The sequence below is a fragment of the Trachemys scripta genome, chromosome 9 (genome assembly GCF_013100865.1).
Source record: "Trachemys scripta elegans isolate TJP31775 chromosome 9, CAS_Tse_1.0, whole genome shotgun sequence".
In the NCBI taxonomy this organism is placed as follows: Eukaryota; Metazoa; Chordata; order Testudines; family Emydidae; genus Trachemys; species Trachemys scripta.
The window spans coordinates 18345067-18366991 of record NC_048306.1 but is presented as its reverse complement, the minus strand read 5'-3'; the positions used below and the strand labels follow the sequence as shown (position 1 = coordinate 18366991).

Below are 21925 nucleotides of genomic sequence, written 5' to 3'. Positions count from 1 at the left end.
TTACTGTATAGTAAATTCTTGCAGACTGTACATTTATTAGGCGTTCATTGTTAAGAGCCACTGTCTGAAGGAGGTTACGCAGAATCTTTCATGAGGCTGTTACAACATTCCCAACATGGCCTAAAGGCTGGTGGGTTTGACTGGCTTTTTCCCCACAAGCTTGTCTCTTAATGGTACCCCTCCTTTCCAGCTATAAAAGGCTATTTATGCAGCACTGTAGAAAGCAGGGCCGGCTCTAGGCACCAGCGCTCCAAGCATGTGCTTGGGGCAGCACTTTCCAAGGGGCAGCACTCCGTCCCCTTTTTTGTTTTGTTTTTGTTTTGCTTGGGGCGGCAAAAAGCCAGGAGCCGGCCCTGGCTGGAGCCCTGCCGCTGGAGAGCCAGAGCATCGTCCCCTGGAGCCGAGCCCGGGCTGCGGCGGCGAGAGGGGATCCCGGAATGTGTGAGGAGCCAGGGAGGGAGGGAAGCGGGGCCTGGGATGCAGGGAGGGAGGAGGGGTCCTGCTACCGCTGCCGCCACCGCTGCTGTTCTGAGTCTCCCCAGGGCGGCGCAGCGTTTCCCCGCCCGAGTGGGCTGTGCAGGGCGCTGCTGGGCTGTGCAGGGGGCGCAGATCCCGGCTCGCGCGCTGATGGGGTGAATGGCTGGGCAGCCCGAGGTGCCAGGGAGCTGCCCCCTCCTGCCCCCGGACCCAGCCTGCTGCACACCTCCCCCACCTCAGCCCCGCGTTGCTTGCCCCGGGCCCCCACAGCACCAGCGGTGGGGAGAGGCAGAGCCCGGCTCCGAGCGGGGCAGCGGGGAATACTGCCGCGCTGGGGGACCCCCACGGCTCGGGCACCTGGGGATCAGTGTCTGTCCTCTCGGCTCTGCCTGCACGGGTCTGGGGAAGCAGCTGTCAGCGCCTGCCCCCTCAGCCCTTGCACCCCCCATCCCGCTCGCAGCCTCTTCACTTGTACCTCCCCCACATTGCTCCTTCGCCGAACCCCTTCCCCTTGTACTCTCCCTTCACCCGCACGTCTCCTCCCACACCTCCCCCTTCCCCTGCACCTCTTCTCCCGCAACCCTCCTGATACCCCCTCTCCTCCTCCACCCTCCTCCGCGAGTACATCACACCCCACTTCTCTGCCAGTGTAGAGCCCCCAAGCACCCCCACACCCGCTCCTCAGCCTGAACCCTCTTTACTAGATCCCCGTCCGTTTCCGGGTACAAGAGTTAGTCCCTATGCCTTCCATGTGCATTTGGAGCACCAAAGATGGGGTAGCGGGGGTCGGGGGGGGGCGCGAGATTTATACTAAAGTGAAATGAAAATAGGAGAAACGATTTGATCCCCACTGCAAGTGTAAACGGGGATTGCTGTGGTGAACGAGGAGGTCACATCTGGGGGAGGGGGAGCCCAGGGCTGGGGCAGCAGGAGGTGCGGGTCGGGGGGGAAAAGAGAGCCCAGGGCTGGGGCGGCAGGGTGTGCGGGTGGGGGAGGGTACTGGCAGCGGGCAGGGGGGAAGAGCCCAGGGCTGGGGTGGGAGGCAGCCAAAATTGTTTTTGCTTGGGGCGGCAAAAAACCTAGAGCCGTCCCTCGTAGAAGGGGTGTTTATTTAGCTCTCTCCAGAGAAAGTTTTGTTGTCTGAGGAAAGAACCGTTCCATTACTGAAAAGTGTGAGCAGAGGTGGTACGTGAGAGGAGGGCTGTGAACATGGGCGTCAGTCTGCTACTCATCTGCTACTCATCAGGGCTAGGAGAATATTTGAAGTACCTGCTACAATGCAAGCATAACACACTGACCAGTGTGTCATGGTCACCCTCTGTGCCCAACATGGGCAGTTGGTATCAAAGGCCAGGGGAGGCTAAGCTTCCCTATCCCAGGCCTGTGGCTATGCCCGTGTCCTGTCCCGAGGCCCTGCCCTTGCTCCTCCTCTCCCCCGAAGCCGGCGGGGTCTCAGCTCAGGTCTTGGGCCAGTGGCAGCTCGGGCTGGAGGCCCATGGCAGCTGGGGTGGGGTCAGGCCAGGGGCCTGGGGTGGCTGGGGAGCTCCAGCCAACCAGCCAGCGCGGCTGGGGTGGGCCGGCTGGGGCTCCTCCAGCCGCAGGGAGGGGGGTTCAGGACTCCTCCGGCTGTGGGGGCTTGGGGCTCCAGCGGCTGGGGGGGTGTGCTTGGGCGGAAGGGGTGGGGTTTGGGGGCTAGCCTCCCCAAAAAGGGGGTTCACTTGCCACCCATGGTGCCCAGAGGATAAGAGTCTGTTACAGCTCTCAGCTAGGGAGCATGGCTCCAATAGCAGCTCATGGTTTTAGCTCTGGTGGTCCCTGGCTCAATCCTTTGTGTCAGTCAAGACTGCAGCTGTCATACAAGCTCAACTGATTAATTTGGCTAAATCTATCTCCTAATCTCTCCTGCTCAGCAGTACAGGGCTGCTCCCTCCAGGAAGTTTTCCAATACTCTGTCCTGGCTACATTTGTATCCCGAGCAATAAGGCTTTCAACCCTCAACTTGTGAGATTACATTCCACAGTGTAATAGATTTTGGGTCCTCACAAATGAGGACATGCAGCAGGCCTTACCTGAATACCCGCAAGCAGAAAGTTAAAGTTCTGACATAGAACTTCCCCAGGTTTACAAGGGTGGAGTAATGACAGCAGGGCTGCAGGCACTCAGGAGTAAGTCAGGAAATGAACAGCAACCACCTGGTAGTCAGAGGGGGAGGAGCCTCTAGGGAGGCAGGGCTCCATGGTCAGTTGTTAGGGTCAGGGTTGACGCACACAGATTTTTTTGATTGCTTTCCTGCAACATGTGCATCCTAAACCTCAAGGATCCAGCACTGGGGAGAAAACCTTGCTTGGAGAAAACACTCTTATTGTTAGCTGCTGCAGCAGGTTGTAGTAACGTTATTTCCTACAGTGATTAATCTAATTTTTTTTTATTAACGAAATGCAAGTAGAGAATTATCCACCAAAAAAACCCCAATCACAGATGAATACAAAACAAAAGCACAGATCCCATGTTTTAGTACTAAGGTCAAGGCAGGCAACCTGAAGCCCTTGGCAGATGAGGGAATTATTCTGCCTCTTACTGGACATCAGTCAATAATTATTTTTAAACCTCAATGGGTTTCTGATCACATGGCCACTTAGTGTTCTCAAGCCAGTTCTTTCTTCAGTGGCCTCTTCGCCCACAGAGGTGCATCTGACACTTGGTGTGCCTGTTTCTCCTGTTCCTGGTGCTTTTCATTGTCAGCATAGAAGTACAATCTGTAGCCTTCTGGAGGTCCTCAAGAGATGGTCTCCTTAGCTGCATTTAAACGTCATGTTCCTCTCTAGGAATGATCCGCTGCCATGTTTATTACACATATCCTTGGTGTGGACTGTTACTAGGGTGTTTGTCTACTGTTACTAGGGTGATTTTGAGGAGTTTGTCCCACGTCCCGACCGAAGTACGGACGCCATTTGTCCTGATATTTTGTTTCAGGCATTTTTTTTTTTTACACTCACCCATCCGGGTCTTCGGTGGCAATTCGGTGGAGGGTCCGTCAGTCGTTGAGGGTCTTCGGCAGCATTTCGAAGGCAGGTGCTTCTGTCTTTGGCAGCAAGGTTTATTACTTGCCGCCGAAATGCTGCCAAAGACCATCGGCGACTGAAGGACCCTCCGCCGAAATGCTGCTGAAGACCCGGACGGGTGAGTGTAACAATTAAAAAGGCGCCCCCCTGTGGCGGTCCCGATATTTTCCACTTAGCATCTGGTCACCCTAACTGTTGCATTAGCAGGTTGCCAGCCACTTTTTGTTTGGAACAGAACATCTCCTCTCACTTGCAAATGAAGGTAATGGTTTGGCATTCTTTTGGTATTTCTCTGCTGCTAGTATCCTGGTGCACAGCTCTTTTAGGGGGCAGACAGTGTCTTTGTTATGTTTGCATAGTGCCTAGCACAATGGGCATTGGCCCCTTGATGCTACCATAATGAATACTAGATACTTCAGCATTATCTGTCTCTAAGACTTTTTCTATAAACTGGTGATCTCAATAAAAGGCCTGAGAAAGTGTGTTGCAATATTCTAGCAATGCTAAGTATGGATCCCTTGAAACTCCCTCTTTTATCAAATCAAATGTAGCTGTTTGTATTGACTTTTGCTATCATAGCAAGTGTTTGACATGGTATACTCGAACTGATAGATCAAAAATTGCCAGAAAGAGCCACTCGTGAATGGTGGGCCATTATTTCTTCTTAACTCATTATACAGTGACTTATCACATTGCTAATTGATGTGTTGGGCAACAGTTCATTTTAAAAATGTGAACAGTCGTCCACCAATGAGTAATCTTTTTACTTTTAATTCAAATAGATCTGCACCAACCTTGGACCAAGGGTGATGGCTCATGTGGTTTCAGTAATTCTTTTGCATTCTGCCTCCTGCATTGACTGTAGATTTCATACTTGGATGCCTTATCTTCAGTAATATTAGTCATGACTGACAAGAATAGGAAAGTGAGGTGCTAGTCTCACACATCTCAATCCAGATTATGCGCTCATGGTGTGTGGTAGTATGATACAATGTCCTTTGTGCAGAATCCCACGATATGCAGGAATTTCATCTCTGTGGTCCAAATAAATATTGTTGCTTGAAAGTGCTGGAGCTTTTGCCATTGGCCATTCATTTGAATTGCCATCTTAAATGTCTGTAAGATTCAATCATGTGTTTCTCATCAGAGCTTCCCAAACTGCATTTCAGAAATGGGTCGTACTTGAGTCATGTGACTTCAGACTCTTCCTCCCACTGCTCCACAAGCACTGTATAGTGTCATCCCCCAAATACATGCCTCCTTATATAATGAAGAGAGGTAATGCCAGGAGGCGAGAACTGTAATTGGAAACTGGTATTTCAGAGCAACCCCAGGGGGATAGGTTGTTGAGGGGGATCCTTCTGAGGGAAGTTGGCAATGCTATCCTCTTGGAATTAAGATCTCCCCCAGCCAAAGCACTATGGTCCCTGCTGGCACCAAAAGGTGCAGTTTCCACCCCCCACTCTCCCTTTGCCAAGGTGAATTTTACCCATTGTCAAATGCACATATTACATGCGATGTATCTTCTAATTTTCTCCAATGCCTCCCAGCTGCTGCCATAGGTTCATGGCAAGCCTTTCCATAATCTTTTCATGTTTGTTGTCCTTTGAGGCTTAGTCTTAATTTGGCTGGTAAATCCAGGATCTGTGTCTTTTATACACAGAGATTATTCTCCCTTTACAGCTCTATGAACCATTTGCTTTATTACCAGAGTTAGATTATGCTGATAATTCAAGGATCTTCCAGAAGGCTGAGATCACTTTTCAGCTGGTGCCACACAATGGAAACTTCTGTGGTCTCTGCATGTTCATGAGCCCAGGTACCGAAGGACAGATGTCCTCATCTAAAAGGGCATCAAAACAATTGGTACCCTAGCTGGCAATCTAAAATGACTGAAGAATTAGTTTACAATGAGACACGGAATCTGAACTCCTTACTTGCACCTAAAGCTTGTCCATCCAGATCAGGATGGAGGTACTTTTGCAGGATGGGATAGGGGAACCTTGCACTGCAACTCTTTGATCGGTTCTGTTAATAATTAGAGAACTTCAGTCTGCAGGCCTGTCTGAATGGTATCGTTCATGGCAACAAAGGGCCCTGATTAGTTTTTAAGGCATGTAGATGAATCCCACAGTCATGACATTACTATGGGCAACAAAATTTATAAATGTAACTAATTTAAAATATAAACTATACATTTTCTACATTGAGTAATGTGCCTGAGTCATTCCAATATGGAGCATTCAAAGTAAGGTTTAAGATGATAAAGTGAATATTTGAATACGAGGTGTCGCAAATTTACAATAGAAGTAAAAATGTACACTTCACTATTTTAGATAGGGTTTCCATATTCCATTTGCTGCTTTCATCTTCAGATATGGTTTGCTGGGTAAGCCAACATATTGGCATATGAATCAGCCCATCTGGCTCCATCATTTTTTAAGCTTACTGCCCAGATACACACACTGGCTTCCAGGAACTTTCATGATTAGTAACACATTTATGTTCAGGCTCCTGTGGTGTTATAATTTTTCAGCATGTATCGAATTCAATCTGTTTCTTTTCTCATTTATTTTTTTATTCAGATATTGAAATAGCTGTAACAGCAAAATGCAAGGCAGTGGTATACAAATACATAACCCAACACAATAAGAGGTTTCTTGCAACAGTCATATGTAGTCATATTAAATATACAGATTCAATCCTGCAAACTGCTGAGAGCTCTCACCTCTCATTGACTTGCATATTATGTATAAATATAGGGACATGTGTATATTACAATGCATGTTGCATTGGATTAGAAGAGGGATTCTCGACCTGCTGGTCATGAAAAGCTTTCAGGAGCCACCACCGCTCTGCACCTCCTGTTAAATGGGAGGGGCCCAGTTATATTCTGGCTGGGAAGAATAGCGATTCAGGGAGTTACAGTATAAAAAGTTTGAGAGTCACTAGATTAGAACACCACTTTCAAGGGTAAATGACTTACCTGAGGGACATTGAAATCTAAATTGAGGGGAAAACAAATTAGGGGCCTAGATCCTATTGAAGTCAAGGAGAGTTTTAATTAACTTTAATGGGAACAAGGTCAGGCCTAAATAGAGAGGTTAGGAAGAAAGAGAGAAAAAAACAGGAAGTAGTAATAGCAAAGTAATAGCAGCTGACCTACCATCAAACTGACACTGTTGGTACAAGAGTGGTTGGTTTCTCCTATATAGAATGTACCTTTGTTGACTGACAATGCACTGTATGAAATTGTAGTAGGAATAAATCTCAACTCCTTAGCTCCTTGACGATTTCAAGTGGACTAGAAGAAAAATACTCTGTACCAAATTCTTTATGAACAACACATCAAAGAATACAGGATCTTCTCTATGAAGAAACAAACCTGAATCAGTAACATGGATCCAAGCACCGAGAACTTTGTGGGAATTTGGATTTGGAGCCAAAATTCATGGCTTGCTTTTGAAACCCCAGATCCAAACAACCCCAGTCTGCGTGGCAGTCTATATATAGACCTGCAATTTGCACTGTGGTCCACGCGTATCTCCTGCTAGTAATGAGTTTTTCATGTTTAACTCACCAACATGAAGAGCAGAATATACCCAATTCTAAAAGAATTTTATCACTAGGAGTTCTTATATCTCCCATGTAATTAGACTGTCTACACTTACCATGGATTGACACTGCAATCGATCCACCGGGAGTCGATTTAGTGGGTCTAGTGAAGACCCACTAAATTGACCACAGATCGCTCTCCTGTTGATTCCAGTACTCCACTGGAATGAGAAGCATAAGGGTTTCTCCTGTTGACCCAGTGCGGTGTAGACACTACAATAAGTTGACTTAAGCTACGTCAACTCCAGCTATGTTATTCACATTGCTGGAGTTGCATAACTTAGGTTGATTTAACCCTGTAGTGTGGACCTGCCCTCAGTGTGGTCATATTCAGTAGAAAATAATGTTGATATAGTGCCTTCTCACTGATGTCTCACAATACGATCAGCAGAAGGCACCACAGCTACAAAGTAGGATTCAGCCACAGGCTATATTAAAATTTAGTCTTTGAGACATTTAGTCTTTGTGAAGCAAAAGAAATGGAATGTCACCTGCACTTTGGAAGCTATTCCTAATGGCTGGAACAAAATGAAAATTGCCCACCACCACCCACCTGCCATTAAGCCCAATTTTCCCCTACATGGGGACTAGCCAGCATAGGGGAATAGAAATGCCACAAGATGAAACTGGGGAAGTTTCTTCTAGCTTCTCCCATCAGGCCAAAGGGAAGACTTAAAATATGGAAGGCACAAGTGGCAAACAAATAGGGGACTCATTATTAAGGAGACCTTGCTAAGCGAAGGTCCCAGTCAGCATTTGACAGCTTGCCTTCTGTAACAGGGCTAGTCAACCCTGATTACAGAATGAGGCACACCTAGGATGTATCAGGTAGTTCCCTATCGAGGGCAGCAGGTGCCTGCAATGATGGGAAAGTTGTGGCAGAGTCTGCAGAGACTGAGGAAAGTCTCTGGTAGGGAAAACCCTGAGACTGAGTGAATTACCCTAGGCAGAGACATCTGCAGGAAAGAACTTGCAAAGACCCCAGGGAGGAAGGCCTGGGAAGAAGAAGAGAAACCTTGGATTGTGAGGACATAGGAATGGATTTTGTTTGGGAATTTTGAGTTTTATTTGCTGTTTATTTTTAGATTAATAAACCCAGTCCCCAAGGAGGGATATTGTGGCCAAGAAAAAGCCTGAAGTGAAGATATATTTGAACAGTACAAAAAAGGGAAATGGGGGCAGTGACCCTAGGATACGAGGGGGCACCCGGGAGTTGGCCAGCCTGGTTTCACCCTCCCTTAGATTCACGCCTCAGGGCCTGCCATCCTTCCCCCACCCTGAAAGAAGTGGGAGGTTCAGCCTTAGAGCATGAACTAAAATGTAGCTACAGAGAAAGCTTTTTTTTTTTTTAATAGTTCCCCTCAGACTTTTGTTGGGCTATTTTTTATGCCACCATAAAAGAAAATACAGGAAATTAAATCTCACAAAAATCTATTAAACTAACACAGAGTCTGACTTTAACCCAAGAAAGTTAAAAATAAATCCTTGAGCATTTAGACTGAAAGAGCATCCTTAACTCAGCTCAGTATGGAAACTCATACTGCCTAGGTAAAGCATTGCTGGTCCTTCAAGAGGTGGGTGATCTTACACATGCTACGGGCCGGCTGTATTAAAGACCAAATGTTCCCCTCATCTTTGAATTGCCTTGTTCTTTCTGAGTTTAGCCTAGTCATTGAACTTACTTTAATATAAGGTGTTTTGTGATTTAATATCTTTGACACCTGCATCTCAGAGCTGCTCATATGGATTCTGTTAGTACTTGTGTTCACAGTTGTTTGATAGTGGATAGCTTTTCAATTGAAATTTATTGTCACCCTCAACCACTCCTCAAAAGCAAGACAATTAAATTGCTTTTTTTAAAAACCCAGACCCTGAACCACATTATTTATATTTCAGATTTATATAAAATTAAATTGTGATACATGAACAACAGGAAAAGGCTATCTGCATATGGACTGGATAGACTCCCACTGAATTTAGATAAGGCCCCCTGTGAAAAAGGGATGCAGTTAATATGCACCACCACCCAGAAATGCTAATGAATAAAACAGAAGGATGATTCAGAAGATGAAATCACTAAGTTAAATAGACTTTGGATCCCTGTGGTGTACTGAGGACTGTGTTGGAGTTGCAGGCTATCATGTTAAGAGTGGGGTGTTTCCTGGTCCTGCTTGCAGGCTATGTGTCTCTGTAGTGAAGTGTCTGGGAGCATCAGTCTGAAGACAGCCAGTCTATAGTAAGATGGGGTGAGTTGCGGCTCTTGGTTTCAGGGAGCACCTGTTTCTTTGTCCATGTTTTCAGGTTCTTGTGTGCTATTTTTCTGAATTCTAAGAAATAAAGTAGTGTTATACTGCAAACTTCCAGCCTGAGTATTTGACGTTTTTATGTAACTTCTGTGTGTATGCTGTGAACCTAATAGTACCAAGGGCTATAAGTAGGAGGAAAGAGATGAAAATAAGCAAAAGGAAGTTTTAGCGAGAGAAAAATCAATTTGCTCTGTTACCCTATGCAAAAATCCCCCACAGGGCTCTTACCACAACCTAAACTGTGTAAATCATTAGAAGATACATTGTGCTAATGAAACATAGTCTTCTCCAGCTCTGGTTCCTATGATCCCACAGAGGGTGAAGCAGGATTTAGCTCTGATGCTAAATGACTATAAAACATTTGTGACAAGGTGGGTGAGGTGATATCTTTTATTGGACCAACAAAGATGGTAAGAGAGGCAAGCTTTCAAGCCACACAGAGCTCTTCTTTGGGTCTGGGAAAGGAACTCTGAGCTAAATGCAAGGTGGAATAGATTATTTAGCATAAGTAGTTAGCACATATTCTAAGGGACCATCTGTTAACACCTCTGCAGTCAGATAAAACAGGAGCATCACTTATCCTTTATGACATCGTGGTGCGAACACATTTGTTCTCCCACTAGCTGATGAGGTTAGCCTGAGTCTTGTCTAATAAAATAGTGCTCAGGAGAGAATCACGTACTGAAAGATGATGGTGCTTTTTCCTATTCTTTGGGCTCAATTCAGTCATCCAGACCCAATGCTGTATTAGTTGCAGGACTGGAAGGTGCACCAGCTGAGCGAGCGGTGGTGAGAAGCATCATGCCATTGTGAGAGAGAAGCACAGAAGACCTGCTCCCTGGGCACTGAAGGGGGTTGTTCGGTGGCAGCCTTAGCACATGCCAGAAAAGGCACAGTTTGCATTGTCCCTAGCACCAGCTCCTCTCCATGAAGAGGGATAAGGACATAGCCATGCATGTCAGGGTGGCCAGAATGTGGCCCTATTTTTCCCCTCCCAGAAACAGGGCCAGCTCCAGCATTTCTGCCACCCCAAGCAAAAAAAAAAAAAAGCCGTGATCACGATCGGTGGCGGCAATTAGAAAAAAAAAAAGCCGCGATCGGCGGCAGCAGTTCATTAGCAGGTCCTTCGCTCCTAGAGGGAGTGAGGGACCTGCTGCCCCCCAATTGCCGCAGGTGCCGCCCCTCTCCCTTGGCCGCCCCAAGCACCTGCTTGTTAAGCTGGTTCCTGGAGCCGGCCCTGCCCAGAAACACCTTTAAGAATGAGTAGAAGAGATGGTGATAGTGCTAGAGAATCAGCAAATGCAACTGAGTGAATGCAGAGTTCTGAGTGCTTAGAAAGTCTGTATAATTTCTCTGAGCCAAGTTCTACAATCTGTCATCATAATCATCATGGTAAATCCCAAAGGGACATGGCCTCATTGCAGATTGGTCCTTAAGGTGCTCTGGCTTGATATTCAGTTTGTCTATCACTAGCTATCTTGAATGCACCACCAAAGCTTTTGGAGACCACATGACTGCTGGTTGTTTAGCACCATTCCTGGTATATATGCTTCAGAATTTGTTGGACTTCCATTCTAACAACATGTCCAGGCCGAAAAAGCCACCAAACCAAACCAGGGCCGATGAAAGCCGTTGCTGGGTTCAGCTTTGACGAAGACAACAAGAACCAAAAATTTCAATGCGGTGTTCTTTAGCCTTTCTAAATGCCCATCTTTCACTGCCATACAATAGCATTAGTATAATGGTGTTTTGCTAGAACCACAGCTTTGTGACAAGCTTGATGTCACGATGTCACCAAAACATGGCAGCAGTTGTTGCTATACAAATATCCACATCTTTCGCACATCCTCCGGCACTCTCATGCCCAAATATTGACAGCTGCCACCTGCTTGATGTCCCATCTGGACAGATTAATATTGAGCTGGTTGTAATCTGGAATTGGAGGCTACTTGATGCTAATGGCCAGGGACTTTGTTTCATCCCAGATTAATAACCAGACCAATGTGTGCTGCTTCTTGCCCCACCAGATTGGCCCATCAGCAACAGCAATTCACCGAACTGCGCTAACAAGACAATGTCATTGGCATATTTGAGATCTTAGAGCAGAATGGTGTCATCTCAATACCTCTGACAGCTTATCAACTAATCAATGACAATATTGAACAACCACGGGGCCATGATACAGCAGAGTCCTGTGGAGACAGTAAAACACGATGTGTATCTGCCATTGACTCAAACACAGCTTTCCATTCCATTATAGAGCTCTTCTGTCAATCAAACTGTCTTCCCAGGGATGCCCGGTCACCTCATCAGATCCCACAAAATTGCTTGATGCACTGAATCACGGACCTGATGGAAGGCTATAATAAATGCCTCACACGGCTTATTAAAATCAGCCGTCTTCTCCAAAAGCTGCTTCAAAAGTAAAGGTCAGGTGGTCAACAGTGAAATGATTAGGTCTAAAGCTGCACTGAATAGCCTGGCCTTTTCCATGAAGGGCATCATGGATTCTAGACATTAACATGGAAGCAAAGACTTTCCAAGGGACTGACAACCGTGTAACACATAGTTGACACCTTCAGCTTTATCGCCTGTTTTGAACAGAGGCAGAATGACTCCTTTCTTCCAGTCATCAGGGATAATACTAGTTTGCCAGCTGCTCTGAAGGAACCTATGCAGCCATGGTACAACAATACCCTCACCTGTCTCCAGAAACTCAGGGGTGATGTTACAAACCCCTGGCACCTTCCCAGACTTTGAGCTTCTGGACAGAGATCTGGATCCCATCTTGGGTGAAGGAAGGCAGCTCTACAAATGGAAGTGAGACTGCAGATGCTAGACAATTGAGCAACGTCTTCTACAACCTATACTCAGGCTTAAGTGTAAAGTGTGGCATCTGTGTGAGTGAGAACTGCAGCAGCTGGCCCTAAAAGTAATGCCTGTAAAAATAGAGGGTGCAGGGTGTATATACGTAAGGGCATTTTCATCCCTGATCTGGTGCCGGTGCCAGAGCAAGGAAAGAGAGAAGCAGCACCTGGAGCAGGCATGGGGGCAGCCCTCAGTGCAGCCAAACAATGGCCCCTACAAGGCTTCGCCAGCAGGCAGAATCATCATGGCACAGCTCTGCCTTGGCTATGTCCCCCCTCCTGACCCACCCTCTCTGGTCGGCACCCACCATGGAAGACCTTATGCACCCAGCACTGCTGCAGAGGTGAGGTGCTGCTGGCAGAAATGGCTCTGTGTCTGGATGTGGCACCCTGGGTATTCACAGAATGATGGAGCGCTTATAACTGCTGTATAGCCACTTTGCACCAGCCCTGCAGGTATAAAGAGCCCAAAAGACAATGATGAATTGAATTGGGTCCCTAAGTACAAATTCTGCTCTCAGACACATTCTTGCAACCCTACTGCTCTCATTGTTCCTTGTAGTCAGTGGGGCTGCTAGAGGAGAGATGAAAGCAGAATTTAACCCTCTCTCTTGTAGTAAAATGCCTTGATATATACACACAAACTATTATTTATTTGATCTATTTCCCATATAAACGTGAGTTTTTTTAAAAAACAAAAAGCATAAGATGTTTTTTAAAATAAAATTTTAGGTTGAACAAACAGCTCCCAAGGCTAGGAGGGGCACCAATATATTGATAGTCTCTAGTATAAATAAAGCCAGAACTGATCCACTCCTGGTTAGAGTCTCATCTCAGGAAAGAAGGCAATAGTCACTCCAGATTTACACCTATATAACAGATCAAAATCAGGTCCGCCTTGTCTATCAACTCTTGTAGCAAGTCCTATACATCTCTTGCTGCAAGATGCTATCCTCATCTCTTTAAATCTCCTGCAGCTGTGTTTTGGATTTGTATGGAGCAAATTCTCAGCACTTATTTATTCTTCCATTACAAATGTGTCACTGATATTGAATAGGCTGATTCTGATCCATGGTGGTTATATTTTATTGGCTTATGGACAGTGTGGGGTAGAGTCTGAAATTGGAGAGTTTCTGATTGGATTCTAATTTTTAATATCTTTCATTTGGAATAACACTAGTACTGAGATTAAGACTCTTCCATAGGGCCCTATCCCAGGTCTGATCAAGCTGCTTTCAGCACGGACTCTAAGGGTGCAGGGGCAAAGGGCTATATGCCCCTTTTCGGCACTCTGATTCTTTGGCTGAATGGTGGCTAATTCAGGCCATGGTGTAAGTTAGAGCAGCCTCAGGCCTGCCTGACCCTACACATGGCCGACCAGGTTCCCCAGGGGCTGTTCCATCAGTTGGAAATAGCACGAGTCAGAGCCAAACATCCTTTCTCCGGGCGCAAGCCCTATTTGGGGGCTTCAGGGGAGGGGGTGGGCACAGGGTCACTAGGCCAGCTACCTGCAGAGGGAATTTTAAACTGGTCAGGTCCACTGGCTTTACAGCCCCTTTCCCAGGTGCTGACCTCACAAGCTACTACCCGCTATTGGATCAGAGAGATTCTGCTCACACAGATTTAAAATTTCAGCACCAGCTGCCTGGATGAGGGAGGTTCTCTTCCTGTCCAGTCATACTCCTGGCTGCATTAGGTGTGGTTGGGACTCACAACCTGACCATTTCCAAGCATTGTGGTTCTCTTCCAGTTAATGTCACCCAAAGCTGATCTACCTGTGCACCTCCTGATAAAACACACCTTACCTCGGTTTACAAAGCTATAGCAAATAATATGCCATTGGGTCTAGTTATGATACCAATTTGGACTATCTTGCTATCTGTACAGAAGCAGCAGGTGAGGTCCCAACTAGGCAAGGCCTCAGAGAGGGCTTGCTGGAGCTGGTCATCAAATAAATAAAACGGCTCACTATGTAGCATGCAGTGCGTGGCAAAGCTCCTAGAGAGTGCAAGAACCTAGGAGGGTTGTAAGTACAAGAGCATGCCAGAGAACCGCTTTTATGCAACAGATGCCATTGAATTAAAGCAGAAATGAATTGTTTCCCTGGGTCAGAGAGTTCTGAAACAATTGCAGATTTCCTTGATCTTTATATGCATAACCACTATGGTTGATTCTGAAAATATGTTTTAAAAAATCCTGCCTGGATTCAAATTCAGGATCAGTCATCTCTCAAGCCCTAAAAGACCAGAGAGGCTATACACAGAACAGTTCCCAGTATAGTAAATTCCTAGGGTATTAAACTTTATTATTAATTTCATGCATTTAGTACTTGATTGGAATTTTTTAAGGCTGGTTCCTAAAACAAACAAACTGCAAAAAGTAAGCCAGGCAGAGTGTCTACTGCTTCTGCGAGGTGCTTCTGATGTTAAGAGCCCATCCCTCTCCGCAAATGACACTAGTGACTTTGAATATTGTAGTTTAAAATAGTTTCTAAGCTGGCAAACCAAGAGGCTTGGATTTTTAAAAATGATCTTTCACAGGTGTTCTGGTACTAACAATAGTAAGAGTGTTGTTATAGTAATAGCCGGAGCATTGTTTAAAAGACAGTACCTCAGTAGATATGCAAGAGAAGTGGTACCTAGAGAAAGTGAATAGAGCCCAACCAGGATGTGCCAGCAAAAGTTCCCTTTCACTTGAACCATGAACTCCGTTTACAGATCTTGCTAGTGCAAGTTACGTGATCTCTTCGCTGGTACAGCAAAGACCCTATGCATCCCTCACACCATTACCTGCAGTAGATTGTATTATCTCTAGACACAAAGGAAGAACAATTTTGAGTAAGGTGAGTTATTTGGCTTAGCTGCCTAAAATGGTTCAGGTCAGTAAATCATTCAGAGATAACTAGTTTTCTTGTAGTGATACATAAGGTTGGACTTGCAGCAGCAAAGACTAAACAACTGATTAATTCAGCGTGACGGAACTGATTTTTATTTTGACTGTTCTGCCAATCGGCGAGCTCGAGTTCTCAAACCATTCCATACCAAACCGCTTGTTAAATGCTCCTACATGTAGGTCTTACATCTGTACAGAAAGACCCAGTGGGGAAGCTTTACTAACTGTAATAAAGCCTCTGGGCTTGGATCCTGCTGCCCTTACTCATGAGTGGTCCTACCGCCGAGCTCCCAAAGGAGCCATCCCACTAACGGCCAGTTTCTGCCATGGAAAAAACCCTACAGAAGTTAAGGCTGTTTCAAGCAGCAATAATTTCCAATGGGATTTCTTGGTGAAAATCCACAAGCCAGGGGTGGCTCTATGCTGCCCCAAGCACGGCAGTCAGGCAGCCTTCGGCGGCATGCCTGCGGGAGGTCCGCCGGTCCCGCGCCTTCGGCATACCCGCCGCCAAATTGCCGCTGAAACCGCGGGACCGGCAGACCTCCCGCAGGCATGCCACCGAAGGCAGCCTGACTGCTGCCCTCACGGCAACCAGCAGGCCGCCCCCCGCGCCCAGGCACGCATTTGCTGTGCTGGTGCCTGGAGCCACCCCTGCCACAAGCTGTGCACGGGAGCATGCTGCAGATAATTACCAGCCCACTGCGCCACAGCTAAATAACTAGGGAGCACCGCAAGCAGTGTCTTCTACATGATCCCAGGAAGAGTCATAATGCACTGTCCCCTTTCTTTTCACACAGAGTGGGAGCTCCACCTTTCTTAGGTTCCCTTTGCTTGTATAAGTGGAAGTGTATTTGTTTTTCACCTTAGGTTTTCACAGTGTCATGTGAATCCAATCAGGTTGAACTGTCACACCCACGATGTTGGATTCGAATTTATGCAGAACTTGGGTGCCCTTCCCTAATACAGATCAATGGTTTCATTCCTTTACATGGATTTTAACAAACCATATTGTAGTTAGGATACGAATCTAGGGTGAAATGTTGGCCCCATTGAAGTCAAAGGGAGTTTTGCTTCACTTCAATGAGCCAGGATTTCATGCCAGTGAAAATGGCATGTTGGTGTACAACATGCCACCTAGATTAGTATTGACTGAAAGTCATCGTTTGCAGAAGGAGAACATTGATATTTGTGAATTCGTTTATTTTAGTGGAAGTTGAATTTTCTCCTTTAAAAAAAAAAAGAGAGAGAATATTTGAAGCCAACAGAACATTTTGATATGGCAGTGCACTCTGTCGCCTATTTCTGAACTTGAGAGTGCTATAGGTAGATGCAGCCTTCAAATCAGTTTTCAAGGTAAATTTATTTCCATATTAAGATAGTTAAGCCTGGTCACACATCTTATCCTCTTGGCATTATCTAACACGAACGCAATTGCCAACAGATAGATACTGGTAATATTGCTAATTAAGGGCCGGATCCTGATACCACTGAAGTCACAGGCAAAACCATGCATTGCACATTCACTTCACTAATATAGGACTGGACCCTTAGAGGATGGCTGTCAAGCCTACGAACAAAGACACCTCCTTCCATTGATGCTACAAAACACATTACCCTCCATGCTTCACTTCCCCTGCCCTGATACTATGGGGGCTGACAAAGGAGGATTCAGAATGAACCCATTTCATTAAGAGGATTTATACAGATGATTTACCTGATATTTTCTATAAGCAACTAATTACTACAAAGATATCCAACACCATTAAATGCCATGCAAAGCTGTGAGAGCAATCCTTATTAGGAAACAGGGTTCACAGATATGGGCTATATGCAGTACTGTATATCTGCAGCTAATTAATCTAATCCAATTCTCACACATCTCAACTGAGGTATGGAATGACACATGCTGATATCGACATTCATGCCAAGTTCTTCCAAAACACAAACTGGCACTTACTAAAATGAGCCATAATCACTCTAAGTTCACATTCTGCAGGAGAATAGGATATCAGGAAGGAATCTGAAGTCCTCTAATTAGGCACACACAAAAAAATTGAGAAGGCACGTTTTACTATCCGAAAGGCAATCACACAAGAGGAGAGAGAGAAATTGCATCAGACAGAAGTTAAATATAGACATACAATATAAACAAAGCCTCCTTACAATTTTAGGCAGATGCTGTTTTTGTGGAGGAACACACACTCTCACATGCAGTCTCCAACATTCAATTGTATGTCTTTTGTTGCAGTCATAGCAATGTAGGCCCCGATACTGCAACTCCTCATTCCCAAGCATAATCTCAAGCATCTAACTAGTCCCATTGAAGTCAATAGGAGTGCTCATGCTAAAAGATAAGCACATGCATGATCAGAGCCACAGACATAAGGTCATATTCTCCCCTCTATGGTCAGCACAAGACTTATGAACCACTTAAGCCCTCAAAGCAGGGGAGGACTTCACCCTATGTCATAAATCCTAACGGGCTTTTCATAGGCACATGAAGGAGAGTGTGTTATGGCTTCTCTGTTACAGGCCTAACTTCTTTGGTTGATCTAAGGAGAAATACAGATGTGTGAAATGATCTACTGAAGGAACTGGGATGTATGGCTGAGCAGTATATCTGATGGCTTCATTTGGAGAAGAGCGAGTATTCATGCACTTGCAGTTGCACCAGAGAATTGGATGAGGCACAGGCTCTAGACTAAGTAAAGATCTTCCTGGGGCAAATAATTCAATTCCCAACTGAAGTACTATTAAGACCTGGATACCAAGATACCACTACGTCCATGCTGGTTTTGTGCTGAGTGTAGAGGCCCATCCCACATAGTTCCTGATTAACTCATTCAGTTTCTTGTCCTCTTTGCTTCAGCTCTAATAGACAGGGGAAAGTCTCATGCGGAACAGTATGGAATTAACAGAAGTCTTAATTCTGAGCCGAGAACGGAGACTAGAGGAACCAAGCTGGAGCTGCAGTCTTGAGCTGGTCCAGAGAGAGGTCCATCATCCCATCACTTCACAACCTTCTCTTCTGTCTCCACCTTGCCTTGCCCTTCCTTACTTTGTGCATCAGTCAGAGACATCTACTCATTTTAATTAGCCTGGAAACAGCATTGACTGTGGATTGGTTTTCAGATGAAAGCCAAGCCCGTGGCATTGGAAAATGTGGTCCGGATCAGGATTAGATGCAGTGTTAGCTTCCTGTTTGAATGCTGGGTCCCTCTCTCTCCTCTCACCTCCCTACTTTCCTCCAGATGCAAAGGCAGCTATTGTTGCTTCTCGGGCCTTGTCTAAACTGGCAAGTTTCTGTGCTGTACCTCCCAAGGTGTACACACGCCAAGTCACTTAGTGCACAGAAACTGCACAGTTGCAGTGCTGTAAAAAAAGCACCCCAACGAAAGGCGTACAGCTTTCTGCGCCGGAGCTACAGGGCCTCCAGGAGATGTCCCACAATGACTGTTCTTGCCTCTCTAGTCATCGGTTTGAACTCTACTGCTTTGCCCTCAGGTGACCAATCATGAGCCCCACCCCTTAAATTCCTTGGGAATTTTGAACGTCCCCTTCTTGTTTGCTCGGTGATGCATTCAGTGGTCTTAGCGCATCTTTCCAGGTGACCATGCCTGCACCACGCACCAGGCGATCCCCCGCTTGGAGCAATGCCGAGCTGCTGGACCTCATCAGCATTTGGGGAGAGGAGACTGTCCAGTCCCAGCTGCGCTCCAGCCATAGGAACTATGAAACCTACGGACAGATTTCACGATGCATGACAGAAAGGGGCCATGACCGGGGGACACTGCAGTGCAGGGTCAAAGTGAAGGAGCTGCAGAACACCTACTACAAGGCGCAGGAGGCAAACCGCCGCTCCAGTGCTGTGCCCACAAGCTGCCAGTTATACAAAGAACTGGACTCAATATTCGGTGGCTTGTGTGCCAGTTGAGAATGGACCGAGCCAGAAGGAGGAAATCTTGGACGAGGATGTGGAGGGGGACCCAGAGGCAGAGAACGACTCGGAGGTCAGAGATGCATGCAGCCAGGAGCTCTTCTCTACCCTGGAGGAGGCTAGTCAGTCACAGTGGTCGGAGCTTGGCGAAGTGCAAACAGGAGAGGAGGCCCTGGTAAGTAGCTTTGATTTGGGGAAATGCTGAAGCGAGTTGTTGGGGGCAGGAGGGTTGCAGAAAACAGGCTTGTGCCTGTATAGTGTGTGTACCACCACGTGCCTAGTCTGAACGGTGGAACAGAATGTTGATTGACTCTCTCACTTCACAGGAATCTGCCTGAGAGATCTCCACGAAACTTTCATAGAGATACTCGGCCATCCACTGCTGCAGGTTCTTTGGCAGAACAGCTTTGTTTCTTGCCCCATTAAAGGTAAATTTCCCATGCCACTCTTCCATCACTGGTGGGGGTGGAGGGAGGGGACCATTGCTGCTCACAGGCAAGCCACATAAGGACCAGGGCAGAAGCTGCAGTCATGGGGAAGACCCTCCCTTGATTCCCTGCTCACCCTCAGCAGCGAGATAACTTCCATAATGGACACAGCCTGTGGAAAATGTGGGGACAGTAATGATTATAAGGCCCCTCCCCCAGAGCTGGCTCTCCCCAAGAGCCACGTGCCCAGTGTACAGTACGGTCCTGGAACACTGATTTCCCCTGCCCCTGTGGTTACTCACCATTTTGGAGGTCTGCTGGCTCATGTGTGCTTGCCTGGGGTCAGCCAGTTAGTGACAGGTATGTGAATACTAGCTGTGTTTTTAAATCACTGAATGAGTGGTCTGTGTGTTGCAAACAATACTGCTTCTGTAAAATGTTGCATTTTGGCTTCACAGATATGACCTTGGGAGCCCAGCCTCCCTCTTTGTTATCGCTGGCTGAACGGCTGCGCAGAATTAGAAAGCAGCCACGAAAAACTAAGGAGGACTTTCTGCGTGATGTCATGATGCACTCCGCGGCCAAAAAACAAGAATTGAAGGAGTGGCAGGACAGCGAGAAGAGGGACTGAAGGGAGAATGCAGCGCGCCAGAACGAAGCCACGGAGCAGCTCTTAAAGGTTATGGAGCGCCAAGCAGACGAGCTCCAGGCGCTACTAGCACTGCAAACCAAGCAGCTTCTCACCCGCCCTCCCCTGCAGCCACTGTCGCAATCCCCAGACATCACCAACACACTCTTATCAACCTCCTGGCTCCAGTCTGTACCCGCTACATTCCACTCCTGCCCCATCACAGTCCAGCCCTGCGGACTCCCAGTACCCTCTGCACTCAACATCCGTCCCTCTGCAGTTTAGCCCTGCTGAAGAACAATACCCACTGCACTGTACTCTAGAGGACAAGGTTGCATATGATACCTGGACATACACAAATCTTTAAACCGTACTGGGACCCCACCTCCTCCTGAGACCCTCCCTTTCCCCATCCCCCACTACGCTGATGTGTTTTTTTGTTTGTCTCTCTCCACCGGTTGTTGTTTTTTAATAAAAGAATTGTTTTGGTTTGAAAGCAATCTTTATTCTATTAATTGAAAGCAAACAGAACCCTGCAAAGCAACAGGCAATTTTCTCAAACCTTCACAGTGCATCATCTGCACCAATCACAATCACAATCACCTCCTAGCATTACAAGCACTGCACTCCCGAGCACAGCAACAAATATCATTGGCTTTCAGCTTCAAATTGCTGCCTCAAGGCATCCCTGATCCTTATGGCCCCGCGCTGCACCCCTCCAATAGCCCTGGTCTCTGGCTGCTCAAATTCAGCCTCCAGGCACTAAGCCTCAGCAGTCCAGCCCTGAGTGCTTTCACCCTTCCCTTCACAAATATTCTGGAGTGTACAGCACGCGGCTATAAGCATAGGAATATTGTCATCGCCCAGGTCCAGCCTCCCATATAGGCAGCGCCAGCGGGTCCTTAAATGGCCAAAAGCGCACACAGTCATTCTGCACTTGCTCAGCCTGTTATTGAACCGCTCCTTGCTGCTGTCAAGGTTCCCCGTGTATGGCTCCATAAGCCGCGGCATTAAGGGGTAGGCGGGGTCTCCCAAGTTCACAATGGGCATTTCGACTTCCCCTATGGTGATCTTCTGGTCCGGGAAGAAAGTCTCTGCTTGCAGCTTCCTGAACATGCCAGTATGCTGAAAGATGCATGCGTCATGCAGCTTTCCGGACCAGCCTGTTAATGTCCATGAAATGCCCACAGTGATCCACAGGCACCTGGAGAACCATAGAAAAATACCCCTTCCGATTAATATACTCGGTGGCTATGTGGTCTGGTGCCAGAATTGGAATATGCATGCTCCTCCGCAGTTAGGGAAGCCCATTTGTGCAAAGCCATCCACAACGTCACACACATTGCCCAGAGTCATGGTCTTTCGGAGCATGATACGATTAATGACCCTACACACTTCCATCAACACGCATCCAACAGTCAACTTTCCCACTCTGAACTGGTTAGCGATCAATCGGTAGCAGTCTGGAATAGCCAGCTTCCACAGTGCAATCACCACGCACTTCACCAATGACAGGGCCACTCTCATTCTCGTGTCCTTGTGCTGCAGGGCTGGGGTGAGCTCATTACACAGTCCCATGAATGTGATTTTCTTCATCTGAAAGTTCCACAGCCACTGCTCGTCATCCCAGATGTGCATGACGATGTGATCCCACCACTCCGTGCTTGTTTCCAAAGCCCAAAAGCGGTGTTCCACTGTGGTCAGCACCTCCGT

The 21925-nt window shown here is 46.8% G+C and overlaps 1 protein-coding gene across 2 annotated transcripts in view; it reads left to right on the top strand.

Annotated features, from left to right (window-relative positions):
* CHRDL1 (chordin like 1) overlaps positions 1 to 21925 on the top strand; it is a 56867-nt gene that overhangs the window by 10137 nt on the left and 24805 nt on the right. The gene's annotated exons all lie outside the window — the stretch shown is intronic.